The sequence below is a fragment of the Chiloscyllium plagiosum genome, unplaced genomic scaffold (genome assembly GCF_037043375.1).
Source record: "Chiloscyllium plagiosum isolate Xiang-an unplaced genomic scaffold, Cpla_swu_hap1 HiC_scaffold_1, whole genome shotgun sequence".
NCBI classification, from domain to species: Eukaryota; Metazoa; Chordata; class Chondrichthyes; order Orectolobiformes; family Hemiscylliidae; genus Chiloscyllium; species Chiloscyllium plagiosum.
In genome coordinates, this window is record NW_028270139.1 from 101472777 (window position 1) to 101494300 (window position 21524).

A 21524-nucleotide genomic window follows, 5' to 3' on the forward strand; every position below is an offset into this window, starting at 1 on the left:
ATTTGGAAGGGGAACCTTACAGGCAAAGGTGGTGCTGCACCAATAGCAGGAATTTCTGGCAGTAATTTGGGAGGCAGGAATTAATTCTAAGAACAAAGGAACATACTAAGGGGAGGACAAAGCAACCATAGCTGACAAACAAAGTCAGGGACAGCATAAATACCAAAGAGAAAGAATACAACATGGTGAAGATTAATGGGAAACCAGAGGATTGGGACGGGTAAGTGTTGGGACCATAACTATTCACATTATACATTAATGATCTGGACATAGGAACTGAGGGCATTGTTGTTAAGCTTGCAGATGGCTTAAAGGTAGGAGAAGTAGGTAACATTTAGGAATCAGGATGAATGACTAGGAGAGTGGGCAAAGAAGTGGCAGATGGAATGTATTGTGGGATAAGGTGTGAGGTAATGCATTTTGGTAGGAAGAATAGAGTGTAGACTACTTTCCAAATGGGGAAAGACTTAGGAAATCTGAAGCACAGAGGGACTTGGGAATCTTAGTTCAGGATAACAAGTTAAAATACAGATTCAACTGGCAGTTAAAAAGGCAAATGCAATGTTCACATTCATGTCAAAAAGACCGAAATGTAGTGAGGCTGTATAAGGCTCTGGACAGACTACATTTGGAATACTCTGAGCAGTTTTGGTGCCTGTATCTAAGGAAGGATGTGCTGGGTCTGTACTTGATGGAATTTGGAAGGATATGTGGGAATCTGACTGAAACGTACAGAGTACCAAGAGGCCTGGATAGTGTGGACATGAAGACAATGTTTCCTCTTGCAGGAGAGACTAAGATCCACGGGTGCAGCCTCAGAGTGAAGGGAAAACCCTTTAGAATTGAGATGAGGAGGAATTTCTTCAGCGAGAGAGTGATGAAGCTGTGGAACTAATTGCTGCAGAATGTTGCGGAGGCTAAGTCATTTAGTGTATTTAAGACAGAGATAGATAGGCTCTTGACTAGTAAGAGGGTCAAGGGTTATGGGGTGAAGGGAGGAGAATGGGGTTGAGAAACATGTTACCATGATCGAATGGCAGAGCAGACTCAATGAGCGAAATGGCCTAATTCTGTTCCTACATCTTATGGTCTTATTTAACATGTCACATTGAATGAAATGTTTCTGTGCATCACATTGTTCTGCATCCTTTCTTTATTCCCATCTGGCATGATGATTGTTTCATATTAAATTTGTATGAGTTGCAGTTTGGCATCAAATTGTGCCATGGTTATCAAAGAGACTCTGAGAGCAGTTGATCCACATAGCGCTATTCTCTATTGCGAATCACCCTTTCATGTGGCTTATTTTGGATCAAATGATTTTCCAAATGTACAATGTAGATTGTTGATATTAACCATAAATTTTCAAAGGAATATATTAATGCATACACTTTGTAATGTAACAGAACACAGCAATCTAACGGTACTATTAAAATTTATGTTCCAAAATAGTGATCTTCAGCAGTGAATGCGAGGCTTATAGGTTTAGTATTAAATTACTTTATCTCAGTTCCCTGACATGTTACATATTCACAGAAAGCTATATTTTCATGCTGTACATTTTGTTTCCTCCTGGTGGCTCCATCTATTGTTGCTGTAACTTAGTGTTTCGGCCACCTAAGGAGAAACCTGAATATTCTGACGTAGGTGCAGGAAGGGACAATGATGATGGCTCCTCACATGAGTTCACTGAGTGACAGAGATAGACATGAAGTCAAAGGTTAGTGCTTACTGAAGAGACAGTAACTTTAAGCAGTTCTGATCCAGGTATTTATCAAGCAAGCATTTTGATATCATGTTAACAAATCAGACTTATTCCTTTCCTGAATCCCCGACATCTAATCCTGACCCGAACAACTCTGATCAGGACTTGGACAGTTTATCTGAAAACAATGGGGATTTGAGGTGATGAAGACAGAGGACGAGCTTAGTAATCGTAGAGTTGATAAGGAAGACCCAGTAGATGTAGTTCACTTGATCCTTAGATGGCTTTCAATAAAGTCCCAACTAAGAGATGAGTGTGTGAAAATGAAGTGCTTGGGATTGGGAATCATGAACTGACATGGATAAAGAACACTTTGGCAGACAGGGAACAAAGATTTGGAATAAACAGGTCATTTTTTTGTGTGGCAGCTAACCTGGTGAAGAAGGTAAATAACATGTTAGACTTCACAGTGAGAGAATTGGAGTGCAGAGCAGGAATGTCAATTATACAGGGCCTTGGTGAGAGCACATGAAGAGTATTATGTATGATTTTGGTCTCCTTATCTGAGTGAGGATGTTTTGGCTATGAGCAGAGTGCAACAAAGGCTTACCAGACTGATTCCTGGGATGGCAGAACTGACATATGAAGAGAGACTGAACTGCTTGAGTTTAGCAGCATGCAGTTGAGGTGGTTGGGGGGTAGGGGTCTCATAGAAACATATAAAATTCTGACAGGATTAGATAGGACAAATGCAGAAGGATGTTCCTGATGACCAGAGAATCCAGGACCAGGGGTTTAAGGATACTGGGTGGGCCATTTAGGACTGAGATGAGGAGAAATGACTTCACCCAGAGAGTGGTGACCCTGTGGAATTCTCACTCACAGGAAGTGGTTGAGGCCAAAATATTGAACGTCTTCAACAAGGAGATAGGTTTAATTCTTCCGAAGGGATCAAAATGTATGGGAACAGGGTCCTGACTTAGATGATTGTAGTGAATGGTAGAGCCAGCTCAAAGGACCGAATGGCCTACTCAAAGAACAAAGAACAAAGAAAATTTACAGCCCAGGAACAGGCCCTTCGGCCCTCCAAGCCTGAGCCAATCCAAATCTACTGTCGAAACCTGTCGCCCAATTCCTAAGCATCTGTATCCCTCTGCTCCCCATCTACTCATGCATCTGTCCAGGCACCACTACCCTCTGTGTAAAGTACTTGCTGTGGATATCCCCCTTAAACTTGTCACTTCTTACCTTGAACACGTGACCTCTAGTTACTGAATCTCTCATCCTGAGAAAAAGCTTATCTCTATCTACCCTGTCTACGGGGAACCTCGTTTATCTGAACGAAATGGGCGGGCACTATTTCGTTCAAATAATCGATTATTTGATTAATCGATTAAATGCCTTTCCACTGGGGCTTGGAGTTTTTAAAGTCTGCTCCCCATTCAAGAGACTCACAGTAGCATGCTGCTTGTGAGACCCCGCCCCCCCAACCACACTCCCCCAACCCGTTCAACACTACCCCGCCCCATACAACACCCCACACCCAACCTTGACCAACACCATTCCCCTCAACCCCGACCAACACCTCCCCGTGCCCCACAACCCCACCCCCCGCCCCCATCTCCGCCCCCCCCGCCTCCCCAAACCGTCCAACACTGTCCCTGACCGCCCCTCAACCCCATCCAACACCACCCCCCCACCCCATCCACCCACCCCCTCTCTGGGGCAGTCGAACTGGACACCAACAAGACTGCTGCTGCAGCTGCTTTTGTGGGGTAATTCCCCCAATTGCGCACGCACAGCCACAGCCATACACACAATTTTCTAATGCAACCTTTTGACAAGTTCCACCCCTGCCCTGGGGAAGGTGGGGGGATTTAGGGTACATCCCTCTGTAGAACTCTAAGGAAAGTGGGGAGAGAGAGAGAGAGGGCGGGAGGTCAGTCATTTGGAGACGGTACCTGTTTAATCACTGTAAACAAAAGACGCGATCACTATTAGAAACACATCTTTGATGTGATGTTTCTATCGGGACCTCGAGATCTCCTTTGGATAATCTGATTTTCGGATAATTAGTATTCAGATAATCCAGGTTCCTCTGTATACCCTTCACAATTTTGTAAACCTCAATCAGGTCCCCCCCCCAATCTCCTTTTTCCTAATGAAAACAATCCTAATCTACTCAGCCTCTCTTCATAGCTAGCACCTTCCATACCAGGCAACATCTTCGTAAACCTTCTCTGCACTCTCTCCAAAGAGTCCACATCCTTTTGGTAATGTGGCGACCAGAACTGTACACAGTATTCTAAATGCGGCCAAACCAAAGTCTTGTACAATTTTAACATGACCTGCCAGCTCTTATACTCAATACCTGTCTGATGAAGGCAAGCACACTATATGCCTTCTTGACCACTCTATCCACCTGTGCAGCCATCTTCAGGGTACAATGGACCTGATCTCCTGGATCTCTCTGCTCATCAGCTTTTCCCAAGGCTCTTCTGTTTACAGTATAGTTCACTCTAGAATTAGACTTCCCAAAATGCATCACCTCACATTTGCCTGGATTGAATTCCATCTGCCAATTCTCTGCCCAACTCTCCGGTCTATCTATATCCTCCTGTATTCTTTGACAGTCCCCTATACTCTCTGCTACTCCAACAATTTTCGTGTCATCTGCAAACTTACTGATCAGACCACCAATGCCCTCTTCCAGATCATTTATGTATAATACAAACAACAGTAGCCCCAACACTGACCCCTGTGGAACATCAATGGTCACCCTTTCTCCATTTCGAGAAACTCCCTTCAACTACTACTCTCTGTCTCCTGTTGCTCAACCAGTTCTTTGTCCATCTAGCTAGAACACCCTGCACACCATTTGACTTCTCTTTCTCCATTAGTTTACCATGGGGAACCTTTTCAAATGCCTTATTAAAGTCCATGTATATGACATCGACAGCTCTTCCTTCATCACTTTCTCAAAGAACTCTATTAAGGTGGTAAGGCACGATCTACCCTGAACAAAACCATATTCCCTATCTATCACTGATAAGCCCATTCTTTTCCAAATATAAATTGATTTTATCCCTCAGTACCTTCTCCAGCAACTTTCCCACCACTGACATCAGGCTCACTGGTCTGTAGTTACCTGGAATAAGTGAGGACTGCAGATGCTGGAGATCAGAGCTGAAAATGTGTTGCTGGAAAAGTGCAGCAGGTCAGGCAGCATCCAAGGAACAGGAGAATCAATGTTTCGGTCATGAGTCCTTCTTCAGGAATGAGGAATGACTTTCCTCATTCCTGAAGAAGGGCTTATGCCCATAACGTCGATTCTCCTGTTCGTTGGATGCTGCCTGACCTGCTGCGCTTTTCCAGCAACACATTTTCAGCAGTTACCTGGAATATCCCTACTACCCTTCTTGTAAAGGGGGACAACATGAGCAACCCTCCAGTCCTCCGGCACCTCACCTGTGCTTAAGGACGCTACAAAGATATCTGTCAGGGCCCCAGCTATTTCGTCTCTTGCCTCCCTCAGCAACCTGGGATAGATCCCATTCGGTCCTGGGGATTTGTCCACCTTAATATCCTTTAGCCTATCCAGAACATCTTCCCTCCTTATGTCAATGTGATCCAGAGTAAACAAACTTCTATCTCTAATTTCAGCATTCATCACCTCCCGTTCCTCAGTGAAATCTGATGTAAAATAATCATTGAGAATCTCACCCATTTTCTCAGGTTCAACACACAACCTTTCTTCCTTATCCTTTAGTGGACCAACCCTTTCTCTGGTTACCCTCTTGCTTCTTATATAAGAATAAAAGGCCTTGGAATTTTCCCTAATTCTGCTTGCCAAAGTTATTTCATGACCCCTTTTAGCCCACTTGATTCCTCTTTTAAGATTGGTCCTACTCTCCCAGTATTCCTCCAGGACCCATTCTGTTCTTAGCTGCCTGGGCCTTATATATGCTTCCCTTTTCCTCTTGGCTAGTTGCACGATTTTTCCTGACACCTACGGTTCACGAATCTTGCCTTTCCTATCTCTTGTTTACAAAGGGACATGCATATCCTGCACTATCTTTAGCCTATCTTTGAAAGCCTCCCACATGTGGACTTCCCTTCAAATAGCTGTGTCCAATCCACATTTCCCAGCTCCTGCCTAATTTTGATATAATTGGCCATGGCCCAGTTTAGTACTCGTCCCTTAGGACCACTCTCATCTTTGTCTATGAGCAATCTAAAACTTACAGAATTGTGGTCACTGTTCCCAAAGAAATCCCCCACCACAACTTCTACCACCCGCCCTGGCTCATTCCCCAATACCAGGTCCAATATGGCTCCTTCCCTCGTCGGACTATTGACATACTGCTGTAGAAAACTTTCCTGGATGCTCCTTACAAATTCTACCCCATCCAGACCTCTGACACTAAGTGTATCCCAGTCAATGTTGGGAAAATTAAAATCTCCCATCACCACCACCCTGTTGCTTCTACATCTTTCCATAATCTGTTTACTTATTTGTTCTTCTACCTCACGCTCACTGTTGGGAGGCCTGTAATACAGCCCCAACAATGTAACTGCACCCTTATTTCTCAGTTCCACCCATAATACCTCACTGCTCAAGCCTCCATAGTGTCCTCCTTTAGCACAGCCGTGATATCATCCCTGACCAGCAATGCAACTCCTCCCCCCCTTTTTCTTCCCTCCCTATCTTGTCTGAAGCATCTATATCCTGGAACATTTTGTTGCCAAAGATGGTCTTCCTTCAACCAAGTCTCTGTGATTGCAATAACATCATACTCCCAGGCACCAATCCAAGCACTAAGTTCATCTGCCTTGCCCACTGTACACCTTGCATTAAAGTATATGCACTTCAGGCCGCGTTCATCTGCTCTCTGCCTATGGGCAGCACAGTGGCACAGTGGTTAGCACTGCTGCCTCACAGCGCCAGAGACCCGGGTTCAACTCCTGCCTCGGGCAACTGTCTGTGTGGAGTTTGCACATTCTCCCTGTGTCTGCATGGGTTTCCTCTGGGTGGTTAGGTGAATTGGCTATGCTAAATTGACTGTAGTGCTAGGTGAAGGGGTACGTGTCAAGGAATGGGTCGGGGTGGGTTGCTCTTCGGAGGTTTGGTGTGGACTTGTTGGGCCGAAGGGCCTGTTTCCACACTGTAAATAATCTAATCTACTTATCCCCTTGGTAATGCTAACTTTCTGATCCTTACAGTTTCCACCTCACTGTCTCCTCCTGCTCCTATTTTCTATGTTTACGTTTCTATGTCTGTTTCTGGGACCTCTCCACTCTCACCACTCCTTTTAAGCTCACCACCTCTGCTCCCAAGTCTCACTCAGGTCTATCGTTAATTTCTCTGCTTCTGTGAATGGTTCATTCTTCTTTTCACCTCAGTGCTGCTACCCCCAAGTTCCACATTGCTCATACGAAGGATAAACACTGACAAAATAATTTTATTCATTTTACAACTTTTAAATATTTCTAAAGCGGTCTTGTGATGTGTTAGCTAGTGTCCCTCTCTCTGAACCAAAGTTTTGAGACCAAGTCCTACTTCAGAACTCAATAGCGACAGAAGATACAACTGTATACTGCCAAAAGATTATTAACAACCTGCAAATCTTCTGATCTGCCTGTGGCAGGAATTAAGAGAGCTCTCTGGTCATCTATACATTACTTAGAATCATTGAATCCCTACAGTGGGGAAACAGAACATTCGAAGCATCAAGTCCACACCAACTCCCTGAGCAGCACCCACCCAGACCCATCCCATCCCTGTAACTCTACATTTCCCAATCTACTTAACCTGCACATCTTTATAACTGTGGGAGGAGACCAGAGCCCCCAGAAGAAACCCACACAAACACGGGGAGAATGTGCTAACTCTACACAGACAGTCACTTGAGGCTGGATTCAAACCCAGGTCCCTGGAGCTGTGAGGCAACAGTGCTAACCACTGAACAACCATGCTGCCCATTTGACATGATGTGCTGGCCCTCAAGCTACAGGTTAGCAAACTGTCCCAGGAACAGCTAGTTATGGAAACAGTCATAAGCGTGTTTTGTCTATCCCCTTTAACAGTGGATGCAGAAAATAAGGAATACATTTTCTGTGAATAACCAAAGTACAGTGTGACCCAAAATTTTAACTGAAAAGATAAATTATACAACAAAGATCCAATTTATATTTCTTGCATCCCAAAATTATTTTTTCACATCAACAAAAATGATGAACAATAAAAAGAAACTCACGTAAAATAATAACTCCAATGAAGAAAAGAATCAAAAGGTAACATTAACAATGAGTGCCATCTGCTGGCTGGTAAGGCACATTACACCATTAAATTGTTTTGAGACTTTTAGTAGTCAGAGAGGCCACGAGGACTTGCGTTTATATAGCACCTTAACCACAGTAACAGAATTTGACATGAAGTTACGGAAGAGGATATTAGCACAGAAGAGTCAATGTTTACTCAGAGGTAGGTTCTGAAGAGTGTCTTAGAGGAGAAATGTAAGTTGGAGAGGGGCAGAGATTTAGGAAGATAACCCCACAGTTTAGGGACATAAGTAACTGAAGAATGAGCAGCCAATGGTAGGCCAATTAAACTTGGAGATCTTCAAGAATCCTGATCTGTAGAAGTTTAAGTACTTGACAGATCAGGATGGAGAAAAAAGAGAAAGAGTTTGAAAATAATGAGGTAATGTTAAGGTTTAAGTATTGACAAACTGAAAGCACATCTAGGTCATAGAGCTTAGAGGGTGTTCATTTAATGAGATATAGTAAAAGTTTGTCAAGATGCAGTAAAGTTTTAGATGACCTCAAGTCTATGTTGGGTAACACATGTGTGGCATGAGAGGCTCATTAGCACAGTCAAGGCTAAAGTCATGGATGAAGGTTTCAGCAACAGGTAATTAGGCATGGGTCGAGACAGATCATCTAATTGAGGTAGAATGAAATGGTTTTAGGAACGGAGCAGGTCACTTATAGTCAATAGGGGATCTCAGGGTCAAATATGATGCCAATAATACAATTAGACTGGTTCAGCCTCAGACAGTTGCCAAGGAGAGGCTGGAGTCAATAACCTAGGGATCAAAGACAATAACTTCAATCTTCCCAAAGTCTGGTTAGGAGAAGTAATGAACGGTTAAGCAAGACTTTGGGAAGAGTGAAGTGGTTGAGCAAGCCAGTGATGTGGTAGATCTGGGTGCCACTAGATGACATGCGGAACTAGGCAGAAACAACGCAAGAGATTTGGGGTTGTGAACACATCTTTCTGGTAAAATTGGGAGTATTTGGAAAGGACATCAGTCAATGTGCATATGGGCTTCAAAATTATTAAGCTTTTCCAAGTCCCAGGATTTTCCATCATCCAGATGAAGTTTAGAGCGAAAGCCAGAATTGAGCAGCAACAGAAAGGCAATATTTACAAGGTCTCTCTCTATCTGTACAATGCGCAGTGAAATAAAACACAATATTATTCACATTAAATCATTTCAATCTGCTTAATGCACCATCATCAGGTCAGCCTTTTGTACACTGTTAATCACAAACATCACCAACAATAACATATTTACGGAAACAATTTTCTCTCAAAACTTCTGGGATATATTTCTGCCCAATGGCTACGTTTCCATCTCTCAGATCAATAACCCTCATTCTGCTATCCCCTCATATGCTGCACAAACACTCCATGGATCAAAGTCAAAATCAACAAACATTGTTTGTTGTCATCCCTCATTATTCACATCCTTTCATACTATCAACAACTTCCTGATGTTCCTCTTTTATTATGCTGTTTGTACCTGCTGCATTTTAGATTAGATTTCCTACAGTGTGGAAACAGGCCCTTCGGTCCAACATGTCCACACTGATCCTCCGAAGAGTAACCTACCTATACCCATTCCCCTTCCTGATTTACTTCTGACTAATGCACCTAACACTATGGGCAATTTAGCACGGCCAATTCACTTGGCCTGCACATCTTTGGATTATGGGAGAAAACCCACACAGACATGGGGAGAATGAGCAAACTCTATACAGACAGTCACTTGAGGCGGGAATCGAACCCGGGTCCCTGGCTCTGACAGGCAGCTGTACTAACCACTGAGCTACCGTGCCACCCTTTTCTGTGTTGATAAACACCTTCAGTTGTGACCATCATTGCTTCTTCTACCATTAATGCACTATTCTTTCTGTAAACAAAAGGTAGTAAATTTACATCACATTTCTTGAGATGAAAAGAATGAAAAGTGTGTGGGTGATCAGCTCCTGCAGCTGGAGAAGGTGAAAGTTAAGCCCCTGGTCAATTTCCAACTGATGTTCAGTTTTACATTTTTTGCTTCCTTCATAGTTTCCAAAGCTACACCTTCTAACTGCCTTTCTGAAATTAATACCTGGCTACTGTCCTTCAGCTTTCCATTCTTAATGTCTTTCCAACCATTAATTCACGCAACCACTTCTGATATGAATGATCTTGACTTCAACAAAACTTTCATAATCACTCTCAAATATAACCCACAACAACATACCTCCCAAGTGCAAATATGCTGATTTCAACACAAATGCTTGATAACCTGCTTAGCCATCTATCACCAGACCAGGACTGGACGATAGCAAGCTTTACCAAGCCTCACTTGGCTAGAAGTGGGTGAATTCAGAAACAATAAATGGAATGCTCAGTCTTTTAAATGGAGGTTGCAGCATGAATTTGATGTTGAATTTGAACAAGACGTGGGTCAGGCACAGTACTTCATGCACCTGAAAGTGTCGTTAAAAGTAAGGAACGGTATTTCAGCCACCTGAAGGAAATTCAAAATATCTTGTGTCAAATCCTCTCACAATAGCTCCCATTGATTTTGCACAACCTGCTGCAGAAAGCCCAGCAACACCACCACCAATAATAAGGACCTACGCCAAACAGAAAATACATCAGTGCTGCACATCCTTATTTCAAAATTAACATTAAACATGTCAAGGCAAAAAAAGATTTGCTGTATTTACAAGTTTTTTATTCCAACACAGACATTCTCAGAGTTGAGATTTAAGTAAAAGGATTTGATTGGAGAGGGCACTGAAAATGGACGAAAACAAGGAGAGAAAAGGGAAGAGAATAAGAAAGGGGGTCAAAAACTGAGCAGAGGAAGTGGCAGAGAAAAGGGAACAAAGTTTGAGATAAAAGGAGAGAAAGGCAGAGCCCTTAACTGATTGCCAGCTCTCCATTACCAAAACTCTGTACTGCATGTCAGCAGAGCAGTGATGTCTTCAGGAAGGTAAAGCAGTGGATGGATTCTCCCCAGGGTCTGAGGGCTTCATAGGCAGCATCAGCAGCAAGCTCCAGGGAGAATCGATGAGAGGGTCACACCTTGGAATAGAGGTTATCAAGCCCCCTCCCCTATCTGCCACCAGCCCACACACACAAAGCGACTGGGACTGGACACTTAGAGTAGGACTCAATGGTTAAATCCCAGCAGAAGTGAGATTTTTCTTCATTCTTTCATGCGATTTGGGCATTGCTCACAATTTAATGCTCATCCCAGAGCAACTTAACGATCAACCACATTGCTGCAGGTTTCAAGTCACATGTACAGACTAGACCAGGTCTGGTTAAAGAGTATTAGTGAACCGCATGTGTTCTTAGGACAACTGGCAATGATTTCATGGTCACCATTAGGTGAGCTCTTTACTCCAGATTTTACTGAATTCAATTCCACCACTTGCCAGATAGGACTTAAACCCACTGTCTGCAGAATGTTGGCCTGGGGTCTGGTAATCCAGACCAGGCGAAAGTGAGGACGGTAGGTGCTGGAGATCAGAGTCACGAGTGTGGTGCTGCAAAAGCACAGCAGGTAGGTATCACCTGAGGAGCAGTAGAATCAATGTTTCAGGCAAAAGCCCTTCATCAGGAATCAGGTTCCTGATGAAGATGTTTTGCCCCAAACAGCGATTCTCCTGTTCCTCGGACGCTGCCTGACCTGCTGTACTTTTGCAGCACCACACTCGTGACTATGATCTCCAGCATCTACCGTTCTGGATTACCAGCCCAGTGTTGTTACCACAATGCTAATGCCCACACTCTCCCTACCTCCCATTTTAATTGGCCAGTAAGAGCCATGGGTGGGTGGGCTGCCCAATAACACTCAGCTCCTTGTGTGTGAAATTGCAGCATGCACAGGATTGGCGGGATGGTAGCCATGTATCTTCACTGCCTTCATACCCACTAAAGGGTTAACATTAAAATCAAGTTGAAGATACACAGATTGAGCTCAATGTCAGTTATTGTGAAGCAGGCCTTGTGTTACTCATTGACTATTTTACAATAAACAGAAAAGTTTCACACAAGACCCTCTCTTTAAGTTTGCATGCAAGCAAACAATTTGGACATTTTCTTTAAAAAAAGCAACTAGCGTGTCATTCTTCTCACTTGATCAGTTTGATTTCAAAGTTAGTCACAGAGCTGAGTAAGCTGACAATAAAAGAATTTTAGTGAAGGAATCAGTGCCGAGCACCTGTATAATGATGCAATGCAAACAGCTGCACTTTTATCTCTCAAGTTCTGCCAATCTTACCTTTGCAGGGGGAACCTTGCCAGCAGCTGTGATTTGGCCTGTGAAGAAACATCCAAAGTGATTTGCAGCCAACACTACAGCTTTATATCTGCCAGAAACAGAAAGAGAGAGATAATAAATTGATTCTGAATTGGCTGTGAGGCAGTAAAAACTGATCACAGCTAGTTTTTGCATGCTTAGCCTACAGTGAACATGCGTCCCAAAGGGGAAGCCAAAGCTTGGTCAACATTAGGCCTCAAATTGTACCTCAATCAGTTGGGCAAGCTGCCAAAACCTGTTTCATCTCCAGAAGCAGCTCACCCATGATAAGAGGATTCATCTCACTCCATCTCGCTACAACGGCCATTGGAGAATCCCTTGGGGAGCAGGCTTGCCTCTATGTAGCAATTTAGGATAAGACCTGTCCTAAAGCACACATGAAACCCTTATTTATATATGCATGGTTTAAGTGGTTGCTGGGACACCGAGAAATTGCCCAATTCCTGATGTGATCAAACGTATTTCAAACTCTGCTGGAAAAACAGACACCTGAATTTCTCCTTCAAATATTCTACATGTCACACAGAATAGTAAGTCAATTCAAATCACCGAATTTCTATTCCAGGAATTGTCTAGCACATGATAACAAAAATGCTTTTTCACACAGGACACTACATTATCAGCAGGGAATCAGAATAAAATCAATACAACTTGAGAGTTGTTGAGAACAGGAACTCCTAAGATCCAACTCATTTCACCTTATTCACTGGAAATCAGCCAGAAAGTGCTACCAGATGGAATTATGGAAACAAATCTGTGTTCTACTTTCAGGATCCTTTCATGTTTTTACATTAAATCTGGAGCATTCCCAGAACAAATGTCTTTGTAATTCCTTGTCAATAAATATATTTTGTAATATTTATTCTTGAGGTACAGATGTCTCTGGCTTTTATGACCCAACCTGAATAGCTTAAATAACGGGCCATTGTTTTGGGTACTGCACTGCGTGTGATGAAGACACTCTGACAATGTTATTTGGTTGTTTAATACAACTGAGTGTCTTCCCAGGCCACTTCAGTGGGCAGTTAAAAGCCAACTATGTTGATGCAGGACTGGGACCTATTATAGATTAGGCTGGGCATAATGGGCAACAGTGAACTGGTTGGGTTTCTAGATCTGATAGCCTCATATCCACTTTTTAAACTTTTTTTTAATTTTCACAATTACTTATATGTACAAGCTTTTGGAGTTCCACAATGATATGTGAATTCCTTGGGTTACCAGGACGACCAATCCAATATCACAGCTACTATATAATGTGCTCTATCATAGGAGTCCGTCCATATGATACTAAAGTATAGCCTTTCGTCAGTTACTGTTCCTATGCATAGGACATTACAGCGCAGTACAGGCTCTTCGGCCCTCGATAGAAATAGGAGAAATGAGCAATGAGGAAAGGTACAACCATAAGACCATAGGAGTGGAAGTAAGGCCATTCGGCCCATCGAGTCCACTCCGCCATTCAATCATGGCTGATGCGCATTTCAGCTCCACTTACCAGCGTTCTCCCCGTAGCCCTTAATTCCTCTAGACAACAAGAATCTATCAATCTCGGCCTTGAAGACATTTAGCGTCCCGGCTGCCACTGCACTCCGTGGCAATGAATTCCACAGGCCCACCACTCTCTGGCTGAAGAAATGCCTCCGCATTTCTGCTCTGAAATGACCCCCTCTAAATCTAAGGCTGTGTTCACGGGTCCTAGTCTCCTCGTTTAACGGAAACAATTTCCTAGCATCCACCTTTTCCAAGCCATGTATTATTTTGTACGTCTCTATTAAGTCTCCCTTAATCTTCTAAACTCCAACGAATACAATCCCAGTATCCTCAGCCGTTCCTCATATGTTAGACCTGTCATTCCAGGGATCATCCGTGTGAATCTCCGCTGGACACGTTCCAGTGCCAGTATGTCCTTCCTGAGGTGTGGGGACCAAAACTGGACACAGTACTCCAAATGGGGCCTAACCAGAGCTTTATAAAGTCTTAGTAGTACATCTCTGCTTTTATATTCCAACCCTCTTGAGATAAGAGACAACACTGCATTCGCTTTCTTAATCACGGACTCAACCTGCATGTTTACCTTTAGAGAATCCTCGACTAGCACTCCCAGATCCCTTTGTGCTTTGGCTTTATTAATTTACTCACCATTTAGAAAGTAGTCTATGCTTTTATTCTTTTTGCCAAAGTGCAAGACCTCGCACTTGCTCACGTTAAATTCCATCAGCCATTTCCTGGACCACTCTCCCAACCTGTCTAGATCCTTCTGTAGCCTCCCCACTTCCTCAGTACTACCTGCCTGTCCACCTAACTTCGTATCATCGGCAAACTTCGCTAGAATGCCCCCGGTTCCCTCATCCAAATCATTAATATATAATGCGAACAGCTGTGGCCCCAGCACCGAACCCTGCGGGACACCGCTCGTCACCGGCTGCCATTCTGAAAAAGAACCTTTTATCCCAACTCTCTGCCTTCTGTTAGACATCCAATGCTCAATCCATCCCAGCAGCTCACCTCGAACACCATGGGCCCTCACCTTGCTCAGCAGCCTCCCGTGTGGCACCTTATCAAAGGCCTTTTGAAAGTCTAGATAGACCACATCCACTGGGTTTCCCTGGTCTAACCTACTTGTTACCTCTTCAAAAAGTTCCAACAGGTTTGTCAGGCATGACCTCCCTTTACTAAATCCATGTTGACTTGTTCTAATCAAACTCTGCTCTTCCAAGAATTTAGAAACCTCATCCTTAATGATGGATTCTAGAATTTTACCAACAACCGAGGTTAAGCTGATTGGCCTATAATTTTCCATCTTTTGCCTTGATCCTTTCTTGAACAAGGGGGTTACAACAGCCATCTTCCAATCATCCGGGACCTTTCCTGACTCCAGTGACTCTTGAAAGATCTCAACCAATGCCTCTGCTATTTCCTCAGCCACCTCTCTCAGAACTCTAGGGTGTATCCCATCGGGGCCAGGAGATTTATCAATTTTAAGACTTTTTAACTTTTCTAGCACTATCTCTTTCGTAATGGCAACCATACTCAACTCAGCCCCGTGACACCCTTTAATTTTTGGGATATTGCTCATGTCTTCCACTGTGAAAATTGACGCAAAGTACTTGTTAAGTTCTCCTGCTATTTCCTTATCTCCCATCACTAGGCTTCCTGCATCAGTTTGAAGTGGCCCAATGTCTACTTTTGCCTGTCGTTTGTTTCTTATGTACTGAAAGAAACTTTTACTATTATTTCTAATATTACTGGCTAGCCTACCTTCATATTTGATCCTCTCATTTCTTATTACACTCTTTGTTATCCTCTGTTTGCTTTTGTATCCTTCCCAATCTTCTGATTTCCCATTGTTCTTAGCCACTTTATAGGATCTCTCTTTTTCTTTAATACATTTCCTGACTTCCTTTGTCAGCCAAGGTTGTCTAATCCCTCCCCGGTTAATCTTTCTTTTCTTGGGAATGAACCTCTGTACAGTGTCCTCAATTATACCTACAAACTCCTGCCATTTTTGCTCTACTGTCTTCCCGGTTAGCCTCTGCTTCCAGTCTATTTTAGTCAGTTCCTCTCTCATGCCCTCATAATTACCTTTATTCAACTGTAACACCATTACATCCGATTTTGCCTTCTCCCTTTCAAACTCCAGACTGAACCCTACCATATTATGGTCGCTACTTCCTAAGGGTTCCCTTACTTTAAGATCTTTTATAGAGTCTGGTTCATTGCAAAGCACTAGGTCCAGAATAGCCTGCTCTCTTGTGGGCTCCATGACAAGCTATTCCAAAAAGCCATCCTGTAAGCATTCCATGAATTCCCTTTCTTTAGATCCACTAGCAACATTATTTACTCAGTCCACCTGCATATTGAAGTCTCCCATGATCAATGTAACCTTGCCTTTCTGACATGCCTTCGATATTTCCCGGTACATGTTGCGTCCCTGGTCCTGACCACTGTTAGGAGGTCTATACACAACTCCAATTATGTTTTTTTTGCCTTTGTGGTTCCTCAATTCCACCCACACAGACTCCACATCATCCGACGCTATGTCATTCAATACCATAGATTTAATTTTGTTCTTAACTAACAAGGCAACCCCACCCCCTCTGCCCACCTCTCTGTCTTTTCAATAAGTTGAAAAACCATGGAGGTTTAACTGCCAGTAGATTACATCCTTGCTGTAGATCAGGATGACAAAAAGAGTGAGAAGGTAAGAAAAGGTTACACTAATTTAGATGGCACTTGTAAACATGAACAACTATGTAAAGAGTGTCGTGGAAATTAAATTGACTCTACTCAACTATTAGCAAGAGCAAAGAAAAATAACGTTATTATAATTTAACCTCTGCATGCAGAGGGACCAATACACTTGGCAAAAATGCTTTGTGTAAGGGCACTTGAGCATAATTCAGATACTCTTCTTACACCATTCTTATCATGCTCTCAAGGACAAAGATTGGGAAGACTTGAGTTGTTATTTTTTTCAGTTCCTTGTTGTGGACATACAGTTCTTATGTTTTCCTTAGCTCAAATCTGAAATCGACTGCTCACAAGGCCAGTTTGAATGTTTACAAAGTTCTGCAGAGACAAGCTGTTCCTCGACTGCAGACTTCAGCAAAGTTGCAAAGTGTCAGAAAAGTTTTAAATTTAGAAAAGCATTTCAGATTTCACAGTAAATGTTGAATTTGTTAATTTTCCATTAAAAGAGTTACAAAGGATTCAAACTGATCTTATTTCAGAAAAGCTAACTAACTATTCAACAAAAAGAAGTCAAGGGAGCATTGCAAAAGTATTGGAAAATTAAGTACAGAAAATATTAGAAATCTTGGAAATTTAAGGTAGAACATTCATCTCAAAATTCTTGAATCGTCACAAGTCCTAAGCAATACTTTCCATGCACCAGTCAAAAACAATTATGTTTCTTACCCTGAAATATTGGCCATTGAACTAAGAGCATCATACCCTTGGGCTATTGTAACTCGAGGAACTTGGTCCATTGCTAGCACTACGGCCTTTCGCAGAGAGAGTTTATCGAGCAGCTCTTGGTTCTGAGCTGGGTAGATGGAGCTGACCAGAGTTACTGCATCTTTTAGAAGGTCAGCCTCATGAATGCCCAATGCACTGTTGAAGGTTGGAGCCCGAACCTGAAAGAAAGATTTTATTAAAATATAATGGAATTGCAACACTTTTCTTTCCGTGAACAACTTACATATTTAACAACTTACAAGAAGTTAGCCTTTAAAATCTTTATTTCCTACTCTATTATCCAACAGAGGAACATTATTTTAAGGAATACCCCATGACCAGTTCTGTTCCTTCACATCTCCCAAAGATACTGAGCCCGTTGATCAAATGAATCTGATAGTGATAGGGAATTCCAGCATCAGGGCTGAATGGACACTGCGCAACAATCACCTTGACAGGAATGTTCCCTCTCAGTTGGGGAATACTTCAATGGTCAAGGACATTTGGCCTTAGATCCTCAGGTGACTGTCCTCCAAGAAAGACTTTGAGTTAAACAACAACACAGAATTGCCAAGCAAAAACTGATAACCAAGTATTGTACGCATGAGGACGGCCTCAACTGTGATCTTGGCTGCCTATTGCCCTACATGTAACCTCACCATACTGTTGTGTATCTGTATCTGTAAAATCTTCTTTACTGTCCTACTTTGATACCTTGCTGTGATCTCTCTACCTTAATTAGTTTGTACAGTTTTGGATTACTCATTAATTTGGTTAGACCCTTGGCATGTGACTCTTAAACCTATCATGTTATTTCAACCATTTGGTTTGTCTCCAGCGTCATTTTATTTCATTATTTTGTAATTATCTCTCTGCCTCAATTAATCAGATCATAGGTCATCCCTTCACTTGCTATTCAGCTTTAGACACTTTACTCAGACTGTCTGACACTATTAATCACCTGCAGAGACTTGTTATTCAGCCTGTCAACACTCCACTCACACCATTTGTACAATGTTTGATCTCTTTATCAGTATGTTCTGTGCCTGTGTGCTTCTCTTCATTTCACCTGATGAAGGAGCAGCGCTCCAAAAGCTTGTGATTTGAAATAAACCTGTTGGACTATAACCTGGTGTCATGTGACCTCTGACCTGGTCCACCCCAGTCCAACAGTGGCACCTCCCATCAGGAGATCAGACAGATGTTTCTGTGGCATGAAATGTGAATACAGAAGACTCCCTGCGGCCAGGTTCGAGGATGTTACAGAGCAGCAACAAGGCATCCTTCTAGTGAGGAGAATCAATCAGAAGTCTTAATTCATTTTGGTACCAATGACATAGGTCGGAAGAGAGATGTGGTCCTGAAGGAAGATTTTAGAGAGTTAAGAAAAGACTTCAAGTGCAGGAACCTGAAGATTACTCCCACAAGCTGGTGAGCACAAGAACAGGAGGACAGATCTATTAAACACATGGCTGGAGAATGGGTACATTCAGAGGCATTGCGACCAGTGGGAGGTGAGAACTGTACAAATGGCAAGGGTTACACCTTAATAAGGCAGGAACTGATATCCTCACAAGCGGGATTTGCTGTTGGAGTGGGTTCAAACTACCTTTTCATGGGAATGGAAGCCTGAGGGGTGACCCAAATTGGAAAGGAATTAAGCTGGTAACAGAAAGATTAGATGACAAGGGAAACAAAGCCAAGCATCAGTTACACCTTGAATGCAGAATGATGTCAAAATAAGCAATGAAAAGGGAACTCTATCTGAATGCACAGATCATTCACAACATGACCGAAATAAAGGTACATGAGGGTAACATCACTGAGGTATGGCTCATTGGTGATCAGGACTGGGAACTGAATATTTAAGGATATTCAACATTTAGGAAGGACAGAAAAGAAGGAAAAGGAAGTGAAGTTGTGCTGAAAATAAGGGATGGGATTAGTACATCATCAAGGGAAGATCTCAGAATGGAAGAACAGTGTGAGGAACAATGGGAGAAACTAAAAACAGCAAGGGGCATAGTATAAATCAGGAAATGACAGAAACGTGTTGTCATGGGTGACGCCAAACTCCATATAGACTGGGGGAAACAAATTCAGTACTGAAACTGTGGAGGTTTGGTTTCCAGAAAGTTTTAGGGATGGTTTTCTAGAGTAGCGTGTTAAAGAGCCAACTGGAGGACAGACTATTTTGGAGCTAGTCTTGTGTAATGACAAAGGACGAAATTAATAACGTTTCTGTAAAATAACCTTTAGGGATATATGACCATGATGTTTGGAAGTGAGGTAGCTATTGGCTAACTAACAGAAGATAGAGTATTGGGGTAAGGAGGATATTTTTAGGCTGGCAACCTGTAACTGGTGGAGTGGCACAGCGATCATTGCTGGGTCCATAATTATTTACAATGTATATTCATGACTTGGATGAGTGAAGTGACTTTACTTGTGGATGTCACAAAAATAGGTGAGAAGGCAAGTGATGGAGGATGACACAAAGAGTTTGTAGAGGATATAGACAGGTCGAGTGAGTGGCAGATGGAGAAATGTGAGGTTATGCACTTCGGCAGGAAGAAAAGGGGAATATTATTTAAATGGAGATTGGCTGCAGAAAGCTGCAGCACAAAGGGATTTGGGATTCTCATCCATGAATCGCAGAAAGTTAGCATCCAAGTTCAGCGGATGATAAGGGAGGCAAATTGAATGTTTGCCTTTCTTTCAAAGAGAATGGAGTATAAAAGTAGGGAGATATTGCTTGAACTATACAAGGCACAAGTCAGAATACAAGTGGAATACTTTGAACAATTTTGGACCCCTAAGCTGAGAAAATGTATTCCAGGATTGGAGGCAGTCCAAAGAAGGGATTGTTTTACAAGATATTGAGTAGATATAAGTAGATTGGTCTTGTACTCATTGGAATATAGAAGAATAAGAGGCAAACATATTATAAAGAATTAAGATTATCTTAAATGGGAGGCCCTAGTGGCATTATTGCTAATTGTTAATTCAAAGACCCAGGTAATGTTCTGGGGACCCAATTAAAATCCTGCCATGGAAGATGGTGGAATTTGAATTTGACTAAATAAAGCTGTAGTTTAGATTGTAATGATGACCATGAAACCATTGTTTAGATCACAGTGGTGCTGGAAAAGCACAGCAGGTCAGGCAGCATCCGAGGAGCAGAAAAATCAACGTTTCATGCAAAAGCCCTTCGTCAGGAATGAGGCTGATTGTTGGCAAAAAACCCTCTGATGCCCCTTGGGAAGGAAACTGCCATCCTTATCTGGTCTGGCCTATATGTAACTCCAGACCCACAGCAATATGGTTGACTCTTAAACACCCTCTGGGTAATTAGGGATGGGCAATTAATGCTGACCTGGACAGCAACACTTACATCCCATCATTTTTTTTTAAAAATCACATTCTTTGGGACTTGACAGGATAAATGCAGAAAGGTTGTTTATCCTTGAGAGAGAGTCTCAGACCAGAGGGCATCATCTCAGAATGAGGGCTGCAAAGACAGAGATGGGGAGGAATTTCTTCTCGCAGAAAGTAGTGAATCTATGGATTTATTTACCACAGAGTGCTGTTGAGGCTGGGTCATTAAGTATGTTCAAGACAGGAATGGTCAGATTTTCAATCTTTAAGGGAATGAAGGGTTATGGGGAAAGGGCAGGGAAGGAGAGTTGAGGATTACCAGATCAGCTATAATCTGAGGGAATAGTACAGGAGACTCAATGGGCTGAATGGCCTACTTCTGCTTCTTTGTTTTATGGTCTAATCTGAAACACAGGTGTTAAGTTTGAATAAGGGGAATTATGAAAGCATTTATGAAGGCAAAAGTTTGCTGAGTCAGATTGGGAAAGTTCATTTAAAGGCATGACTCTGCATCGGCAATAGACAGTCTTTAGTGAAATATTCTAGGTCTTATAGCAACTATACATTCTCTCAAAATGGAACAACTCCAAAAATCAGTAAACTATGGCTCACAAATGAAGTCATGGACTGTACAAAACCAAAAATAAAGGCATATAAAGTGGCCAGAAATCATAATAATTCTGAATATTGGGGTTTTTGTTTAGAATGCAGCAATGGAGAACTAAGAAATTGAGAAGAAAAGGAAGAATAGAATACAAATGCAATCTAGCGATCACATAAAAATGGACTAAAGGCTTGTGCAGATGCATAAAAAGGAAATGTTTGGCTGAGATGAAAAGGATTTCATTAAAGGCAGTGTCAGGAGAGTTTAT

At 42.4% G+C, this 21524-nt stretch overlaps 1 pseudogene; it reads right to left on the bottom strand.

The window, feature by feature from the left end:
* The window catches only part of LOC122554919 (NAD(P) transhydrogenase, mitochondrial-like), a 242989-nt pseudogene that overhangs the window by 199591 nt on the left and 21874 nt on the right, over positions 1-21524 (bottom strand).